This window comes from Symphalangus syndactylus, chromosome 13 (assembly GCF_028878055.3).
Source record: "Symphalangus syndactylus isolate Jambi chromosome 13, NHGRI_mSymSyn1-v2.1_pri, whole genome shotgun sequence".
In the NCBI taxonomy this organism is placed as follows: domain Eukaryota; kingdom Metazoa; phylum Chordata; class Mammalia; order Primates; family Hylobatidae; genus Symphalangus; species Symphalangus syndactylus.
In genome coordinates, this window is record NC_072435.2 from 114,919,378 (window position 1) to 114,938,642 (window position 19,265).

A 19,265-nucleotide genomic window follows, 5' to 3' on the forward strand; every position below is an offset into this window, starting at 1 on the left:
TAACACAATTATCACAGGGTCCTGAGGCAACATTCATCCTCAGCTTATGAAGGTGACAGGATTAAGAGATTAAGGTAAAGACAGGCATAGGAAATCTCAAGAGTATTGATTGCAGAAGTGATAAGTGTCCATTAAATCTTTACAATTTATGTTCAGAGATTGCAGTAAAGACAGGTGTAAGAAATTATAAAAGTATTAATTTGGGGAACTAATAAATGTCCATGAAATCTTCACAATTTATGTTCTTCTGCCATGGCTTCAGCCAGTCCCTCCATTCGGGGTCCCTGACTTCCCGCAACACATGAATGAATGAATCCTTAGAAATGAGAAAACTGATCTATGGTGAGCCCCTACTGTGCACCAGGCCCTTTGCAGGCATTCTTTCATCTATGTAATGTGGCCTCATCCAAAGAGATTTTTAAGCAGGGCAATGATCAGTCAGATTGTGTGCAGATGCATTACTTCATTTAATTCTCACCATGTCCTGAGGAGGGAAATAGGCAACTGTTACCACTATTGGAAAGATGAGAAAACTGAGGCTCAGAGATGTGAAGGGGCTTTCCAAGATCACACAGCCAGGCAGTGACAGAGGTAGGATTTGAACCCAGGTCCATCTGATTCCCTTCTTCAAGTCAGACAACACATAAGGGGAGCTTCTCATTGTTGTGTAGCAGGTGGGAAGCTCAGAGCCCCTCATTATGGAGGGAGTCTGTATTAGTCAGCTCTGGCTGCCATAACAAAATTCTCCAAATGGTTTTGTTTAAACACAACTGAAATTTATTTTCTCACATTTCTGGAGCTGAAAGTCCAAGATCGAGGTACTGGGAAATTCAGCTTCTGGTGAGGGCTCCCTTCCTGGCTTGCAGACAGCCACCTTCTTGCTCTCAGAGGGAGGGAGAGAGAGAGAGAGAGAGAGAGACAGATTCTCTTCTTATAAGCCTACTAATCCCATTGGATCAGGGCCTCACACTCATGACTTCATCTAATCTTAATGACTTCTTTAGAGGTCCCATCTCCAAATACAGCCACATTAGCAGTTGAATTTTGGTGGGACACAAACACTCAGTCAGGGTCATTTCCAGTTACCCCCACCTCCCTGCTCTGAATTCTACAATCCACACCCCACTGAGAGAGAAACTGCTAGCGGTGAAAACAAAAGCCTCCTCACTCCTAAAGGGGAGAGAGAGTAAAGGCAAAAGAACGATTCACCCAAGCAGCAAATATTTACAAACTTGCCAAAACCCTCCCTGACTTCCCACACAAACGCAAACAGACACGGAGGCTTACTGCTGCTCAGTTTATTGTACTAAAAATATTTGCCAGCACAAGGTTTTTATTAGTAGTGTGATTAGGATTTTTTTTTTTCCACAGACAAAATCATTACTGGAGTAGGAGGCTGCGGACATCTGAAAAAATACCACAGAGGAAGCCTACACTGCCATCTTTTCTCACTTTTTCTGACAGATCTATATCAATTCCTTTTTTTTCCCTTCCTTAATTCTATTACTTTTAACTACATAAAACATTTTGTTACAGGAAAACCAGAAAACTCAGAAGAAAATGAAAATCATTCACATTCCCTCCTTTCAGAGAAGGCTATAACTATTACATTTTCATTGCTTTTTTCCCATCAACTTTCACATGCACCAACATATAGAGAGTATTGTTTTTAATATTATTTTACAGAAATGGTGTCAAACTTGGTGTATTTCCTTCTCTTTGTTAGTACATATCATGAATGTCTTTCCTTGCTAATAAATATAGATTGAGTTAATGTTTAATGGCTGCCTACTATGAAATTCTGTTGTATGGATGTCTTATAATTTATTTAAGAACAGTCCTATTGATGCACCTTTAGATTGTTTCTAAGTTTTCATTCTTATAAACCAAGCTGAGATAAGCATCCTGGCAGCTAAATATCTGTACTCATTCATGCTTTCTTTCTTAGGATAAATTCCTAGAAGTAGTATTTCCAAATAAATAGATATACATAGTTTTGCTGGTACTGTATTGTTGCATGCCCATAAAATATATATATATATATTACATATGTAATATATATATATATATACACATATATATCAAAATGGAGAGTTTTCATTTCTCCCTTTCCTTTTTCATTGTTGGGAAACATCTCTGAAAAGTCAGAAGTTTTTAAAAACATAATAACTGTATTAGTCTGTTATCATGATGCTAATAAAGACATACCTGAGACTGAGTAATTTATAAAGGAAAGGAGGTTTAATGGACTCACAGTTCCATGTGCCTGGGGAGGCCTCACAATCATGGTAGAAGACAAAGGAGGAGCAAAGACATGTCTTACATGGTGGCAGGCAAGACAGCATGTGCAGGGGAACTGCTCTTTATAAAACCATCAGATCTCATGAGACTCACTGTCACGAGAACAGCACAGGAAAACCTACCCCCATGATTCAATTACCTCCCACTGGGTCCCTCCCACGACACGTGGGGATTATGGGAGCTACAATTCAAGATGAGATTTGGGTGACAACACAGCCAAACCATATCAATGACATATCAACATTATACTATGAGAGTTAATTGATCATTAAATTGGAGTTGCATCGTGTATATTTAACTAACTTGAATTCAACTGTCTTTCACTAAATGTAAAACATCATCAACTTTAAGATACACTATTATTTTATGTAAAATTAAGAAAGAAAATTAAAAGCTCTTTCAATTAAACTATGACCCAATGCCTTCTAGTCCAGTGCCACACATTGATTGATCACAGCATTCCTCATTTGAAATTCTTTTCATCTATTCTAAAGGATCGCCTCTAGTTGCCTGGCTCAGTGTATAAAAAGAAACCCTTTTGCACATATTTCAGTGACATAATGTAACATAGCTTCATCTACTTGTGGTTTCTTCCTAGGGGTTCAGCAAAGATTTGGTTGTTGCTTTGCAGGAAAATATGAAACTGGAGTCATTCCCCCAAACACAAGAATGTGATTCACTAATATCAAATTTCCACACCACTGCTCTGTTTGGGGACCTTTCTGTATATACACAGGCTTTCCATTTCAGTGCCACATCATATCAGTATAATCTTTTTGAAGACATTTTAAGTGGCAATTAAAATCAACATGTGAAGTACTTGTAATGTGCATAACTCAGTTGAAGTGATGACAATGTGAGCAGCTAGGACTGAGTTTGCTTGGGCACAGGGAATGAAACTGTATCATGCCTGCTGGCTGGCTGATAGCAAATTGTAAAATACATCTCAATTTCAGGGATGTGAAAATTAGAAAAAATGTGCATATTAAAATTGATGAAATGTCATTAAGGAAGCTTCAAAAAGTTCAGATAAAAAAGGGAGGAATTTCAGTACAAATAGGTGGGCAATTATGCTTCCTTCTTCCACTTGGTAAATGTGTGTCCCATGACAGGCATGAGACAGGACAAATACGTCTGTCTAACTCTCAGCTGATGCCATTTCCCACTTGCAAAGAGAGGGCATCTCAGCCACATTGAGAGTGGTTCTAGAATTTAAAGATACAGTTACATATAACTATTTATTTATTTTCATTTTTTTTAGAGACTGGGTCTCACTCTGTCACCCAGACTGAGGTACAGTGGTACGATCACAGCTCACTGCAGCCTCAATCTCCTGGACTCAAGCAATCCTCCTGCCTCAACCTCCCGAGTAACTGGGACTCCAGGCATGTGCCACCACGCCCAGCTAATTTTTACTTTTTTAAGTTGAGAGAGGGTCTCGTTATGTTTCCCAGGCTGGTCTTGAACTTCTAGGCTTAGGCTATCCTCCCACCTCGGTCTCCCAAAGTGCTGGTATTACAGGTGTGAGCCACCATGCCCGGCCTATATACAAATATTTAGATAGACAGATGAGAGACAGAGAGAGAGAGAGAGCACACAATAGATATAACGCAACATGATCCCTAAACACAAACCCAAGAAACAGCCATCTGTTTTAATTCTGGAGAAAAACTTAGTGAGAGACAGTATATAATTGCCAAAAGTTAGACGCAATTAAGATGTCCTTTAACAGGTGAATGGATAAGTAAGTTGTGGTACATCCAGACAATGGAATATTATTCAGGGCTAAAAAGAAATGAGTTATTGAGCCCTAAAAAGACATGCAGGAACCTTAAATCTACATTGCTAAGAGAAAGGAGCCAATCTGAAAAGGTTACATGATTCTAATTACAATACATGACATTCTGGAAAAGACAAAACTATGGGGACAATAAAATGATCAGGGGTTGCCAGGGGTTGCAGGGAGAAAGGGATGAATAAGTAGAGCACAGAGGATGTTTTTTCTTGTTTTATTTTATTTCAATAGTTTTTGAGGGTACAGGCGGTTTTTGGTTACACGGCGAGTTCTTTAGTGGCAATTTCTGAGATTTTAGTCCACCCAATACCCAAACAGCGTGCACTGTACCCAATATGTAGTCTTTTATCTCTCACCCTCCTCCCCCTGCCCTGAGTCCCCAAGGTCCATTATATCATTTTGTATGACTTTGCATCGTCATAGCTTAGCTCCCACTTGTAAGTGAGAACATACGGTGTTTGATTTTCTATTCCTGTGTCACTTCACTTAGGATAATGGTCTCCAGCTCCATCTAAGTTGCTACAAAAGACATTTATTTTCCTTTATATGGCTAAGTAGTATTCCATGGTGTATCAAAGACTTAAATCTAAGACCTGAAACTATAAAAACTCTAGAAGATAACATCAGAAAAACTCTTCTGGACACTGGTGTAGGCAAATAATTCATGACTAGGATTTTTAGGGCGATGAAACTACTTTGTATGATGCTATAATGGGGGATACACATCCTTATACATTTGTCCAAACCCATAGAATATATAACTCTGAGAGTGAATCCAAATGTAAACTACAGGCTTTAGTTGATAATAATGTCCCAGTGTTGATTCATCCATTGTAATAAATGTACCACGTTAATGTGTGGGGAAACTGCATGGGGGTGGGGGTTGGGATGGGGAGTGGGGGCTCTGTATTTGCTGCTCAAGTTTTTCATAAACCTAACTGCTCAAAAATGGTCTATTCATTAAATACAAATATATACATCATATAAATAGGAATTAAAAAATATGTATGGATATATATCTTTTAAAAACCACTGCACAGAAATAATCACTATTTAGTGGTGAAACTTCTAGTCTTGTTTCCATGCAAATATATTCCTATTTAATTGAGAGCATCCTCAACAAGGCATGCACATTTTTAAGAGATTCAGTAAAAATACACAAATTTTCCTGCACAGAGGTATGGATTTCCATTACCCACATAAAGCACCAGTGCCCTTCTTCCTGCACCCTGACCAACACTGGAACCCCAGCCAGGTTCACACGCAACCACTTGGCTTCTTATGTTTGTTTTATTTCCCACGGCAGGTGAGGAGGTGCTCAGGGATGCCCCTCCGCTGTCCACCATACCTCGCTGTGCTGGGAAGGAGGAGATGGCATTTGCTTTGTCTGCCTGTCCGAGCCCCAGGACTTGCTGTCTCTGCTACAGAGAATGCAAGGAGTGGAGGCTGAAAGGCTCGTGAGGCAGGATGAGATCTGACTTTTTGCCAGGATGAGATCAATGAAGCTGTTGCAGTCTTGTCGGGATCAAGTCTCGTCCCCCTACGCCTGCCCCAAACTCTGGTTCTCTTGAGATAAAGCCAAAGTCAATTCTACAGAGCCTCACACTCGATTCCAGCCCAAGAACAAGACAGCCAGAGGTTAGGAGAGAGGCTGGGAGTCAGATTGACTCTGCTGGGGTTGCAGAACTAACTGTATATGACTATGGATAAATAATCTTCCCCAACTTGTACGGTTAGTAAATATAAGAAATCTAAAATACTGTAGGCTCTACTGCTGGCATTTAAATGCTTCCAACATTTAGTAGCTGTGTTATCTGGAGCAAGTTACTTAACCTCTCTGAGGCTCAGTTTCCTCAGTTATAAAATGGGCATAATAATGCTCACCTCAAAGGATTCTGGTAGGAATTAAAGGAGATAATTCATGTAGAGTGCTTAGCACATCAGAAGCCCTCCATAAAGAGCAGCTGTTGTGAATCTTCAAGGACCATCGAGTCCACCCCTCCTCCCTGCCAAACTGGCTTGTGTTTGGGGTGGCAAAGGCTCAGAAAGGAAATACCTTGCCCATAGTCACAAAGTGACTTGCTACTCATGTCTGGAAGCTCAGTTTTTGAAGCCTCAATCCAGTGCCTTTTTTGTTACCCAAGCAAGAGCCCCTCTTGCAGGACATAAAGTGCGGAGACCATGACCTCCTTTCACTTCCTTGGCTCTCGTCTGCCTCTTGAGGCGCTAATGAACCACCAGGCACGTGGAGTCAGGCTCTCAGACAGTAGCTCTCTAACAGGGATGTTATTTAGGACTTGAGTCAGTTCAGCATGAAATGTAATCACTGGATCAATATTGTGACACAGCTTGTCAGAGAGCCGGGGACTGGTCAGGAATACTCGGTTGCCAAGGATGCTTTTGTTTGGTTGGATTCTCCTTTGGATCTTAAAAAGCCAGTCCTGAAGTGTGGGGAGCAAAGAGGCTTCCATTCCCTGAGTAGGGCACCTTGTCTCCAACTAACAGCAAAACCCCTAAGCCCTCATTTGCACTCATCTCCCTCCAGTGAAGCCTGGCTCTCCATATTCTCTCACGATTACTTGTGTAATCTCACCTCTGCACCTTTGCCCACTAAGGTCCCCCAACCTTGAGGGTCATCCCTTGCTAGATCTTTCTAACTTGTCTCTCTGCTACCACTGTGAGCCCCTCCTTCCTTAATTCATAGAATGACACCAGTAGCGGATGATGGATGCATTGACCAAATCTTCCTTCAAGCATGAATAACTTATTTCCCAAGCTGACCTTTCCAAGGTCACATTCTCTTTCCAAGACAGGTTGTATAGAGACTGGTCATTGCAGAAGCAGAAAGGCCCAGTCTCCTTGCTCAATTTGGGATAACTCTGAAGGGCCATCCCAGGCTCCAAGCTTCCGGTGGCATTGGCTGAGCCCTTCCTTGCAATGCATCACATCCCGACTTCCTTCTGCTTAGTGCTGCTTCTTTCACTTACCTTCTACAAGTGTGGATCCCAAGAGCATCTCTCAATAAGCTTCCTGAAAAATGATCTCTATCTCAGAGCCTGCTTCTCAGGAACTCAACAGCAGAGTGATTCTTTTAGGCACGGATCCAAGTGTCTTACTTCTCCATTTAAAATCATCTGATGGCTTACCACTGCACTTGGAAGAAAATTCAGACTGCCCATGAGGATTGTAGGGCTCCAGGTCAAGGCTGCCTAATAGCAATACACATAGGTAGGTAGCACATTTAGAAAGTAAAAAAAAAAAAAAAAATCAGATGATATTAACTTCAATAACATGTTTTATTTAATATATAAATATATATTTTGTTTAACCCCAAAATCAAACATATTATCATTTTAAAATGTGTTCAGTATAAAATATGAATCTTTTACATTCTTTATTTTTCATTCTAGGTCTGTGCAATCTGGTGCATATTTACAATTACAGCACATCTCAATTGGGACTCCATGCATTTTTTTATTTTTTATTTTTTTTTGAGACAGAGTCTCATTCTGTCACCCAGGCTAGAGTGTAGTGCCGTGATCTCAGCTCACTGCAACCTCTGTCTCCTGGATTCAGCGATTGTCCTGCCTCAGCCTCCCCAGTAGCTGGGATTACAGGTGTGCGCCACCACGCCCGACTAATTTTGTATTTTTAGTAGAAACGGGGTTTCTCCATGTTGGTCAGGCTGGTCTCCAACTCCTGATCTCAGGTGATCTGCCCACCTCAGCCTCCCAAAGTGCTGGGATTACAGGCGTGAGCCCCGTGCCCAGCCAGGACTCAATGCATTTTAAGTGCTTGATGGCCACACGTGATTAATGGCTATGAAGGGGACAGGGAAGCTCTCAATGACCTGGTCCCTGCCTTCTTCTCACCCTCATCTCTATTACAGTCACTGCTGCTCTCTGTGCTTGAGGCTTCCTGCTTTTCTTTCAGTTCCTTGAATACCCCAATCCCATTGATGCCTCGGGGACTTTGCACCTGCTATTTCCTCCACCTGAAATACTATGTTCCCAGCACTTTGCACAGCTGGCTCCTTTGTATACTTAAGTCTCCACTCAAATGCAACCTCTTCCAAGAGGCTATTCCTGAAAACTCCATCTAAAGAAGTCCCCCTCCCCCAACATCATTCATCAAAGACTCATGCCAAGATACTGTCCACATAGCATGTATCACCTTCTGAAATGATCTTATTTACTATTTTTTCATGTATTTTATTGCCTGTCTTCCTCTACCAAAAAGTGAGCCCCAGAGATTTGAGTCTGTTTATTCATTCTGCATCTCTTTTTGGGCCGAGGACAGAGTTTGTCATTAGCACTATCTCTTATCTCTTAATACTTATTAATGCACAAAAAACTAAGAAAGCATACATTAAGAATAAAATACACATCTACAATATTTGCATATATAGGTTTGCTGGGGGAGAAATTTCTTTTTATAATCACAGATAATCTAGTGTCTGAAATACCAGGCATGTGCAGTCAGCTAACACAAGATTCAGTATTTACTGGGTATTCATCACAGATTTCACTCATTCTTACTTCCTCACAATATCACCTATAACCCGATGACTCCCACATACTTATCTCTAGCCACTGACTCTCACCTCCAGTTTCCAATTATCTACCGGATATATCAGTGTTGCCATCTTCTCTTCTAGTTATCTCTATTGTAGCACTTATCCAGGGCATAATAACTCCATATTCTCCTTTGCCTTTTACTACCAACTGCTGGATGGCTGATTTACCTCTATCTCCGTAGTATTTATGTTCTTGAGTCATACATTTGATGTTTTATTAATTAAATATAATACATTACCATGCTAAAGAACAAACTTCAGAGATAAAATTCCATAACTTTCTCCTGTGTGCTTTATTATAATCTTGCTTGATATATAATTATATATGACAGACTACTGTCATTAGGAGATTAACAGTTTGTGTACATACACATATATGTCCTATACACGTGTACACATGTGCACACACACGTATCCGACAGAAACCCTGCTTTCATGAAGCTTACCCTCTAATGGAGGAGAAGGACAATAAGTCGTATACACATACACGCACACGCACCCAGGCACGCAGACATATACACAGATGCTCCTTGATTTACAATAAATCCATCATAAGTTGAAAATATTGTAAGTCAAAAACGCATAAATAGGCTGGGCACAGTGGCTCACACCTGTAATCCCAGCATTTTGGGAGGCCAAGGCTGGCAGATGACCTGAGGTCAGGAATTCGAGACCAGCCTGGCCAACATGGTGAAACCCCATCTCTACTAAAAATACAAAAATTAACCAGACGTGGTGACAGGTGCCTGTAATCCCAGCTACTTGGGGGGCTGAGGCAGGAGAATCGCTTGACTCTGGGAGGCGGATGTTGCAGTGAGTTGAGATCACGCCACTGCACTGCAGCCTGGGCAACAAGAGGGAGACTCCATCTCAAAACAAAAAAAAACGAAAACAAAAAAAACCCGCATAAATACACCTAACTTACTGAACATCCTAGCTTAGCCTAGCCTAAATTTAACGTGCTCAGAGCATTTACTTAGCCTATAGTGGGGCAAAATCATCTAACACAAAGTCTATATTATAATAAAGGGTTGAATATCTGATGTATTTTATTGACTACTAATTATTACACCAAAATTGTATACATGTGCAAACATGTATACATATATAAACATGTATACCTATGTATATGTATATATGTTGGTAATATGTACTATGCAGAAAAATCAGGGGAAGGAAGTCAGAGAGTATCAGGGGGTGGAGTTGCCTTTTTAAATGGTTGGGGTCAGAGAAGGCCTGGATGAGAAGGTGGCATTTGAATAAAGACTTGAAGGAGGTGAGGAAATGACGGCTAACTGAGAAAGAGTGCTTCAGGAAGAAGGTTCAACAGTGCAAAATCCCTGAGGTAGGTAGATGCCCGACATGTTTGAGGAAGGCAAACAAGACAGTGTGGCTGGAGGGAATGAGCAAGGAGGTGAGTGGGAGGGGATGAGATTAGAACTGGGTGGTGGGTGGGGTCATGTGGGGCTTGATAAGCAGTTCCAAAGACATTGGCTTTTACTCCAAGAGCACACCAGAGGCCACTGGGGAGTTCTGAGGAGAGAATCACATTTTAGCAGCAGTATTGTTTTCAAAATACACTGATTAGACTGCAGGTTTGTCCAACCCCTAGCCCGTGGGCCACATGCAGCCCAGGACAGCTTTGAATGCAGCCCAACACAAATTCATAAACTTCCTTAAAACATTATGAGATTTTCTTTGGATTTCTTTTTTTTTCTTTTTTTTTTTTTTTTGCTCATCAGCTATCGTTAGTGTTAGTATATTTTATATTGTGTGGCCCAAGACAATTCCTGAAGCCAAAAGGTTGGACATCGCTGGATTAGAGCAAGGGTACAATTGACAGATTATTACAATAACCCAAGTGAGAGACTAGGTCCAAGACAACAATAAAAACCACCAGTTTTCCAACAAACTCCATTCTCTCTTTCTTCCATAGCGGTAAGTGAACCGTTGCTGCTCAACAGGGGACTACATTTCCCAGCCTCCCCTGGGGCAAGGTCGAATCATGTGACTAAGTTCTAACCAATGGAATATAAACAAAAGAGATGCTTGCAACACTGCCTCACTTGCTTGAAAAAAATGGTGGGTCGTGTTCTTTTGCCCCCTGCTCGTTTATACAAAGGCACAGGAATGTGCCTGGATGCAGCTGAATCATGCCCATGAGGACAACGGAAGGAAGCTGCGTCCCTGTGTGAAGGTGTGGAGCAAAGTCTAATATACTCCTAGGCTGTTCACCTCAGGACCATTTCATGAATAAGAAATAAATATCTGTCTTCTATAATCCACTGTATTTTGGCATTCTTTGTTACAGCAGCTTAACCTTTACCTCAATGAATACACAGAATTTTATGGAAGGTTTAGCAACATCAGAAGTGAATTACATCACAGTGTAGAATAGGAAACAACCTACAATGTAATACTCATCGCCTCTATCCTTAAAGCTCCTTAACCAAACCCTGCAGGGAATTTTTCAGACTGTCTTTTACTTTTCTGATACATGTATTTCTCCAACTTCCCAGGGCCTGGGGACATCCACAAAATTTTCTTTCATTTTATTAAGCAAATGAATATTTTCTGAATCTCTATCACAAACTCCAGGAACTTCCTTCGCATTACTCAAAAGATTTGGTGGTGCACCTAACCCAGGTGAACATCTTGACACGAATAATTATTGAAAGTAATGGCAAAAACCTCAGTTACATTTGTGCCACCTAATAGCAGAAACTTTGATATCAACAGTTTTCCTCTCATTTGCTTTACAGTAAACTTTTCAGCACTTCCTCGTTCCCTAAAAATACTCTCAAGAAGTAGAAGTGGAGAAGGAGGGGAAACATATATTCCTCTAACCTGACCAAACCTTAGCATTTGCTTCTGGGGTTTTAGATGATGCCTTCTCCCATTTACTCAGACCCAAATATTTATACGACAGGCACCCCACATATGCATCCACACGGTTCCTTCTTAGAGACACACACTCAGGCACACGCAGACACACAGACAGCTGAGTCATGCTGGAAGGTCCCTAGTTGTCCATTCTGTTCTTTTCTGCCTTCAAACACCAGCCTTCAACAACACTTCCCAAGACCGTGGCTCTGTGTCCTTCCCACTGGTTAATTCTTTGGGTTTCTCACCAAAATTTCACAGTGGGAACGTTATGCTGGCTCATTTCCTCCCTGCTTTTATGGTCTGTCCTATTCATTAGTAACACTATGAAGCAGCTTGTAAAATGCATCAGAAACAAGGTCTCCTCTGGAGGACCTGAGAAGCCAAGCCCAGGTGTGGCACAGTCAGGCTTTGCCCTCACGACAGAAGGGGTCATATTTCTCCCCTGAACAAGATGAGACATCTAATAGGGTTACCTACTCATGGGATAGCTGTGGCCGGCTGAGTATTCACACCACCAAGGAAGTACACGGGGACAGAGCTTCATGGGATCTTGGAGAATGTCCTCCAAGGCCCTGCTCAGGTGATCTGATCAGAATTAACCCCTTCTGCTGCCTCCCTGGGGTGTGGAGGGAGTCAGGGAGAATCAGTGAGGAATTAATCATATGTGGTTTCTTGTGTCCCTGTGTGGATAGATGTGTATGCGTATTGTGTGTTGACTCGATGAATTGTTAAGTGCGTGCAAGTCTGGATTGGCCATATATGTTAATGTCAGGGTGTTGATCTCGTTCTCTGTGGGTATGTATTCATATTTCATTGTTCCCTGCTTATTTCTCTAGCCCATCTCACACCGTTCTATCTTCTAAACATAGGCTCTTCTTGAATTCCTTACTTCTCTCCAATCACGCTGTCCCTCCCTCTGACACTGTCTTTGCATTTTTCTTTGACTCTGTTAGCTCCGTTCCTTTATCTCACCCGCCTTTCCCTCTTCCCTCTTCCCTCCTCCCCCTCCTTCTCCTTGTCATCTTCCTTCTTCTTCTCATTCTCCTCCTCCTTCTTCCTCCTTCTTTCTTCTTCTTCCTCCTCTCTATCCCTTTCCCTCCTCTCCCTCCTCCTCCTCATCCTCCTCCTTCTTCCTCCTCTTCCTCCCCCTTCTTCCTCTCCCCTCCCTGCCCTGTCACTTCCACACACTATTTTCTTTCCTCCTTCCACACTCACCTCACCTGACGAACCCCCCCTTCCCCCCTCAGCATGGCCATCACTTCTTCTGGCCTGAGCCCCTAGATGGTAACTCTTCCTGCTGGGTAAGCACCCACAAATGCCTCCCTTCCCCGTTTGGAACTCCAACTAACTGTACTGCCACTGCCTAGTTCACTGCGTCTTCCCTGGCCAGAGTGGCCTTGCATTGTGTCATCTTAGTTAAATTGAAAGCATTTCCCCAAATTCCCTTTCCTGCAGTGTTCTGTGTTAAAGTGGGCCGACCAACTTGGGTGAGCTTTGGAAAGTGGGTGTGAAGCAGCAGTTGTGTTTATGCTCCAGGGGTCAATGTGAGCTGAGGCTCTGCTGCATCTCACACTCATTGTCGTGGATTTGATGGCTCATCTTGTTGGGAGATTGCAGACAGCAGGCAGGGCTGGGGCTCCTCCATCTCCTGCCAATCTCCTCTTTTACTTTTTCTAACGTCTGTGCCAGATTTGGGTGCAGCTCCGTGGTCCTTCCAAAGCTCACTGCATCACTAAGATTAGAAGTCTGGAGGCACTGAGAGACTGACAGGTTCCAGGGAGGGACAGAGGCAGGTTCCAGTTTTCCTTGGTATGTTCCAGCTCATCCTCATGGGTTCCATGTTGTTCTTGCTCTCTCGCATTTCATGTCCGTAATCACTTACCAATGCACAGCCCTGCTGAATGCAGGTTCAGCATCCAATGCAGGCCAATAGGCTTACATAAGCAGCACCACCAACCGGCACAGTCACGTAAGGCCCAACCCTATCATGAACCCCTTATATCACTCATACTGTTTCTGCTTCTTTGACCTGATAAACAGCCTAAAACCTCCCAGAGGACAGGATTTCAACTCAACTCGCAAATTAACATGATTGTTTACTGTTGAATTCCCAGAATTGAGAATGCACCCACCACTTGGGAATAGCTCCATAAGAATGCCCTGCACTAAACCACAACATTGATGTACTCGCCTAGTGGTCTATGCGCATGTCTGCACGCCTAGGCATTTCTATAGTTCTTATGAGATCAGCTGTCATAAGAACTGGCAGTGGATCTCATATTGGCAGCCCTGGATCAAATATGTTCTACTTATAGGTTATCCTTGATCCAGAGGGCTTTTAAATTTTTGAATTAGTTGTAACATTTAGAAGTCAAATTTCACATACAAAATCCAGGTTTTAAATTTTTCTTTATAAAACTGGGCCAGGTGAGGTGGCTCACACCTGTGGTTCCAGCACTTTGGGAGGCTGAGGTGGGTGGATCGCTTGAGTCCAGGAGTTTGAGAGAAACCTGGGCAATATGCTGAGACCCCGTCTCTACAAAAGATACAAAAATTAACTGGGTGGGGTGGCACAAGCTTGTGGTATCAGCTACTCGGGGGGATGAGGTGGGAGAATAGCTTGAGACTGGCAGGCAGAGGTTGCAGTGAGTCATGACTGCACCACTGGACTCCAGCCTCAGTGACAGAGCAAGACCCTGTCTCAAAAAAAATTAATAGCTCAAGCAACATGGAGCCGACTTTCCCCATGGCAATAACTGTGTAAAGATGGAGAACTGATGTACCCTTTACATGGGACTTGTGCCCTCTGCTTCCCACCCCCACCCAGTCCCCTCATTTACATTCCTTTCTGTCCCCTCTAGAACACTGAGTTTGAAAAGTTCTCCCTCTGGCTTCTTTGTCATGGAAAAGAATAAGCTACTTGTGCTAGCCCATATTTCTATGTCTCTGTAACTTGCAGCAGAATATAATCCTAAGTGACAAAACCGGCATCATCGTATTACACTATTAAGAGTCCAAAAAGAGGGATATACAGTATTTGATCGAAATGTCTTCCCTTGCGTTAGTTGCGCACATGTTCTGAATCCAAATTAACATACGCAATGGTCTTTTTCCTTAAATTTAAGCCATGCATCTCCATTTGTACAGTCTCCCCAGGGCAGGGAGATGGGAGTGGTTGCTCCCCTTTGTTTAGCTTGTTCCCCAGCTCTCTAAAAGGCGTGAGAGCTTTATTCTAGACTCATCAGTTCCCCATCACCATCTTGGTGCTCTCTTGCTTGGCTCTCTCTCTCGCTCACTCTGTGTCCCTCTCTTCTCCCTGTAGCCGATGACATTGGTCCCTCACTACACACCTGCACATTGTCTCTGGCACTGCTCACAAGTGCTTGCGACTCACCACATGCTGCCTTTACTGTAGCTTGGCTTCTGGATGGAGCAAATTCAATATGACCGAGCCCACCACTCAGCCATGCTGTTAGCATGACAAGCCAGGGGTGTCCCGGCCTCTTTCTCTGCCTTGAGTTGTATTATTTGGTTAGTACAGCTTTATTAGATGCCCAACATAATTTCTATATGCACATTTATATGCATCTTCATTTCTATATGCAAGCTTAATTGTGTACACATATGCACTGGTGTTGCCTATAGCATATATATATATATGTATATATTCTGTCATTTTTTAATACATTGAGTATGTGTGCAGTGCTGTGCGTGAATACATTTATGAGAGAATATCTGTATATTCAAGTGTTTTCTGTAGATTTTGATCTCATTTAATTTATATAAACATCTTATAGATAGCATGATCTGCATTTATAATGAGATCATTCAGGCTTAGAGGGGAAAGTCCTTTGGCTACAGTGACACAGCTTTAAGTTATTTGTTGCAGATGCTCTTGGTGCCACCCCTTTCTCACCCTCACCCCCTTAGCAAGTGCACCTGTCACCTAACCACTGCAAATGGAGTCTGCTAACAGGTCACACCTGCACGCCTTGCTCACTGTCACCCGGAAGTTCACATCCCTTCGCGGGGGACACCCTGGGCTAATGTCTCCCTGATGTGGAGGCATAAGAGCCCACCAGTTCTTACCTTCCAGGAGAAGGTGAGAGAAACATGTTCAGGCAGAAGGAGGAGTTCGACTAATGGGATTTCAGGAGCAATCTAGTCTGAATCCCTGTCTTTGGCTCTGTCGTTTGGGAACCCGATCTAGACATCACTGCATCAGAATTGGAGCATGGGTTCTATCTAACTACAAAGCCCGGGGCGGTTCCTCCACACCACACTGCATCCTCCCTGGCTGTTTGTGTTACAATTCATGCTCATCCAAGATGATTTTCCTGTACCTTTCTCCAGAGGTAGCAATGAATAGGAATTGTTTGTTTGTCTAAATGCAAAGCGGAAGCTGTTTTAGACTGTGACGCTGCATAATGGACATTGTGCCTGTTACATTACATTTTATGGTTTTATAGCAATTACATTGCATTTTATGGTGTCATAACATATTACATTTTATGGCTTAATATCAGCTTTAATACAAGACACCATGGCCCAGAATTTTAACAAGCGAAAGCGTCTCCTGGTGAGATGGTAATGGGCTTTCTGCATGACCACATGCCTGCCAGCAGGAGGCCAGGGAAGATGAATCAGGGGACAGATTTCCCTCAAGCCTCCATAGCCACCCCACCCTGTGCCCCCTCAGTCAAGCCTGGCTTTCTTGCTAGGGGTCCTTGTGCAAACTAGTTGAACTGATGCTGCTCTAGGGGCGCAGCCCTTTGTCTCTCACTCAGCCCCATTTTCTTGTCCAGGTAACAGATAGGATATAATCCTCTTAAAGCGCAAAGCTACTCATGCCGTGACTCTGCTTGAAAGCTGTGTATAATTCCCATTGCTATTGGAGCCAAGTCCAAGCTAAGCCCATGGCTCACGGAAGGACTTTCATGTTCTTATCCTCAGGCTTGGCTCATTTATCACCCACCATGTACCCTATGCTAAAGCCACAGTGAGCTTCCTACCATTCTCAAATGTGCCGTGCCCTTTCGCTCCTCTGTGCCTTTGCACATGCTGTTCCTTCTGCCTGGAACCCCTTCCTGGATCTTTTTTTTTTCTATTCACTCATTCAGTAAATATTTATTGAGCACCTACAATGCTTGGCATTGTTCTGACAACTGGGAATCCAGCAGTAAATGAAACACACAAACCCTCTACTCTCGTGGAGCTCACTTTCTAGTGGAAAGAGGTGACATGGTTTTAGTCTTTCAAAACTCAACTCATGTCGCCTCCTCCAGGAAGGCTGCCCTGATGGGCCCAGGTAGTGAGATATGCATTCTATTCCATGCCTGTGTCATAACACTTATCACAGCAATTGTAGTCATCCATTCACTTCTATGTCTTCCCCAAGGGCAGGGACAATCCCTTACCCATTTTTACTTTTGTATTGCTATCACCAAGCAAGGTCCCTGGTTCAGCAAGTTGATCAAATAAACGAATGAACAAAGCAAGAGGAAAAAATGGTTAGTGTGCTTTAGGGGTGCCAGTGAGATTCCACTGCCACCAGGAAACATTTCCAGTACAAATGCAGCAAATCCTGCCACTAGAAATTCACCCCTTTGGGTTAAGCATTGCCTGTTCCCAGCAGCTCCTTTGAATTCCAATGGCCCTGGGAGTAAGATGTTTGCATGAATAATTCCATCAGAGTTCTTAGGAGCTGGCTGGAGAGAACAGGACTGAAGCAAGCTGCTCACCTGCACTGGAAGATAAAAAGAGGAGACAAGATAAAAAGAGGAGACAAAAAAGGAGGCTTTGCCCAGGGCTCTGGCCTGAGTTCTGGAAATTTGTTGCAGATGTTGACAAACACATTGGCCAAAAAGCCTTGGAAATCTCAGCTGTTAGAGGGGTGCTGTAGGAGAATGAAAAGAGCTTGGCATCAGGTTCCAGCCCTGGCTCTGCCACTGACCTGCTGTGTAATCGCTCTGCGAAACCCTCAATCTCTCTTGGCCTCAGTTTCATGAGCTATAAAACAATGAGACTGAATTAGATATAATCAGATACCTTCTCAGGAGTCAGCAGAGCTCAGTGCTTCAAATCCCAGTGCCGCAGTTATCAGCGGTGACCTTGGACAATCTACTTAACCCTATGTGCCTCAGTTTTCTCATCTATAAAATAGGGAGAGGTATAATATGTTATACATTCCTCAAAGGGTTGGTTTAAGGATTTAATAAGTTAATACAAATAAAGAATTAGCACAGAATCTGGGGTACTATAAATACTCGATAAAGGTTAGTGATTATTTAATAAACCAAAGTGTGAACATTAGAATCTCTGCAAACCACAGAAGGCCAAAGCTGGAAAAGACTAATACAAATAACAGCAGACCTGTATCGGGGCTCACCATGCACCAGACACTGTGCCAAGTGCTTTATAAGTAGTATCTCCTCGCAGTAATCCTATGATGTTAGTGTTGTTTTCCCTGATTTACCAATAAAGACCAGAGCAGGTGAATAATGTCCCCAAATTCACAGAGGTGGTAAATGGCATAGCCAGGGCTTAAACCAGGCTCTACCTGATGCCAAAGATTTTTATCTAATATGGGAATTTTCAGCCATTCTAGCCATTCTTTCTCTAGCTTTTTTTTTTGAAAGGGTCTTGGGTCTTGCTCTATCACCAGGCTGGAGTATAGTAGTGCAATCATAGCTCACTGCAGTCTCAACCTCCTGGGCTCAAGTGGTCCTCCCACCTCAGCATCCTGAGTAGCTGACACTACAGGCATGTGCCACCACACCTGTCTAATTTAAAAAAAAAATGTTTTTGTAGAGATGAGGTGTCGTCTCGCTATGTCACCCAGGCTGGTCTCAAACTGCTGGTCTCAAACTCCTTGTCTCAAGCCATCCTCCTGCCTTGGCCTCCCAAATTGCTGAGATTACAGGCATGAACCACTGTGCCCAGCTAAATATTTTTTTGATCCCACGACTGTCTCCTCTCCCTTGGTGACTTCAATTACACATACATTATTAATAGACTGCTTGAAGTTGTCCCACATCTCATTGATGCTCTATTCATTTAAAAAATATGTTTTCTTTGTGTGTTACACTTTGGATAGTTTCTATTACTAAGTCTTTGAGTTTTCTCATTTGTTCTTTGGAATATCTAATCTGCTGTTAATACACTTCTGTGTAGTTTTCATCTCACACATTGTAGTCTTCACCTCCAGAAGTTCAATTGGGTATTTTTTATGTCTTCTATAGTTCTACAGAACATTCTTTTAAACCTATGGAATATGGTTAGAATAACCGTTTTCATGTCCTTGTCAGTTAATTCTAACATCTGTGTCTGTTCTAGGCTGGTTTCAATGGGTTGATTTTACTCCTCCTTAGGAGTCATGTTTTCCTGCTTCTTCGCATGCTTGGTAATCTTTGATTTAATGCCAAACAGAGCTGGTCACATGACCTAATTCTGGCGAATGAAACACGGACCCAGGACAGTAACAGTTCTAGTCCGCTAGCCATCGATTGGCTTAGGAATGAACACGTCACCCAACTCTGCCGGGAGCTTTTTGGGAAAGGCTTCCTCAATCTTAGGAAAGAGATCGGTTCCACTGGATGTGGCCATTTCCTGATGAGACAACAGGGACTGGTGCATTTACTGAGCACTTGCTGTGTGCCTGGCCCTGTGCTAAATGCATTAAGTCATGTGATTCTCAACAGCAAGCTT

At 42.7% G+C, this 19,265-nt stretch overlaps 1 long non-coding RNA gene across 6 annotated transcripts in view; it reads right to left on the reverse strand.

Annotated features, from left to right (window-relative positions):
* LOC129460424 (uncharacterized) overlaps positions 1-19,265 on the reverse strand; it is a 73,035-nt gene that overhangs the window by 36,872 nt on the left and 16,898 nt on the right. For all 6 annotated transcript variants that reach the window (XR_010114984.1, XR_010114986.1, XR_008650219.2 and 3 more), the window contains exon 2: positions 7,084-7,305. This is a non-coding gene — a long non-coding RNA (uncharacterized lncRNA). The remainder of the gene's footprint in view (positions 1-7,083; positions 7,306-19,265) is intronic.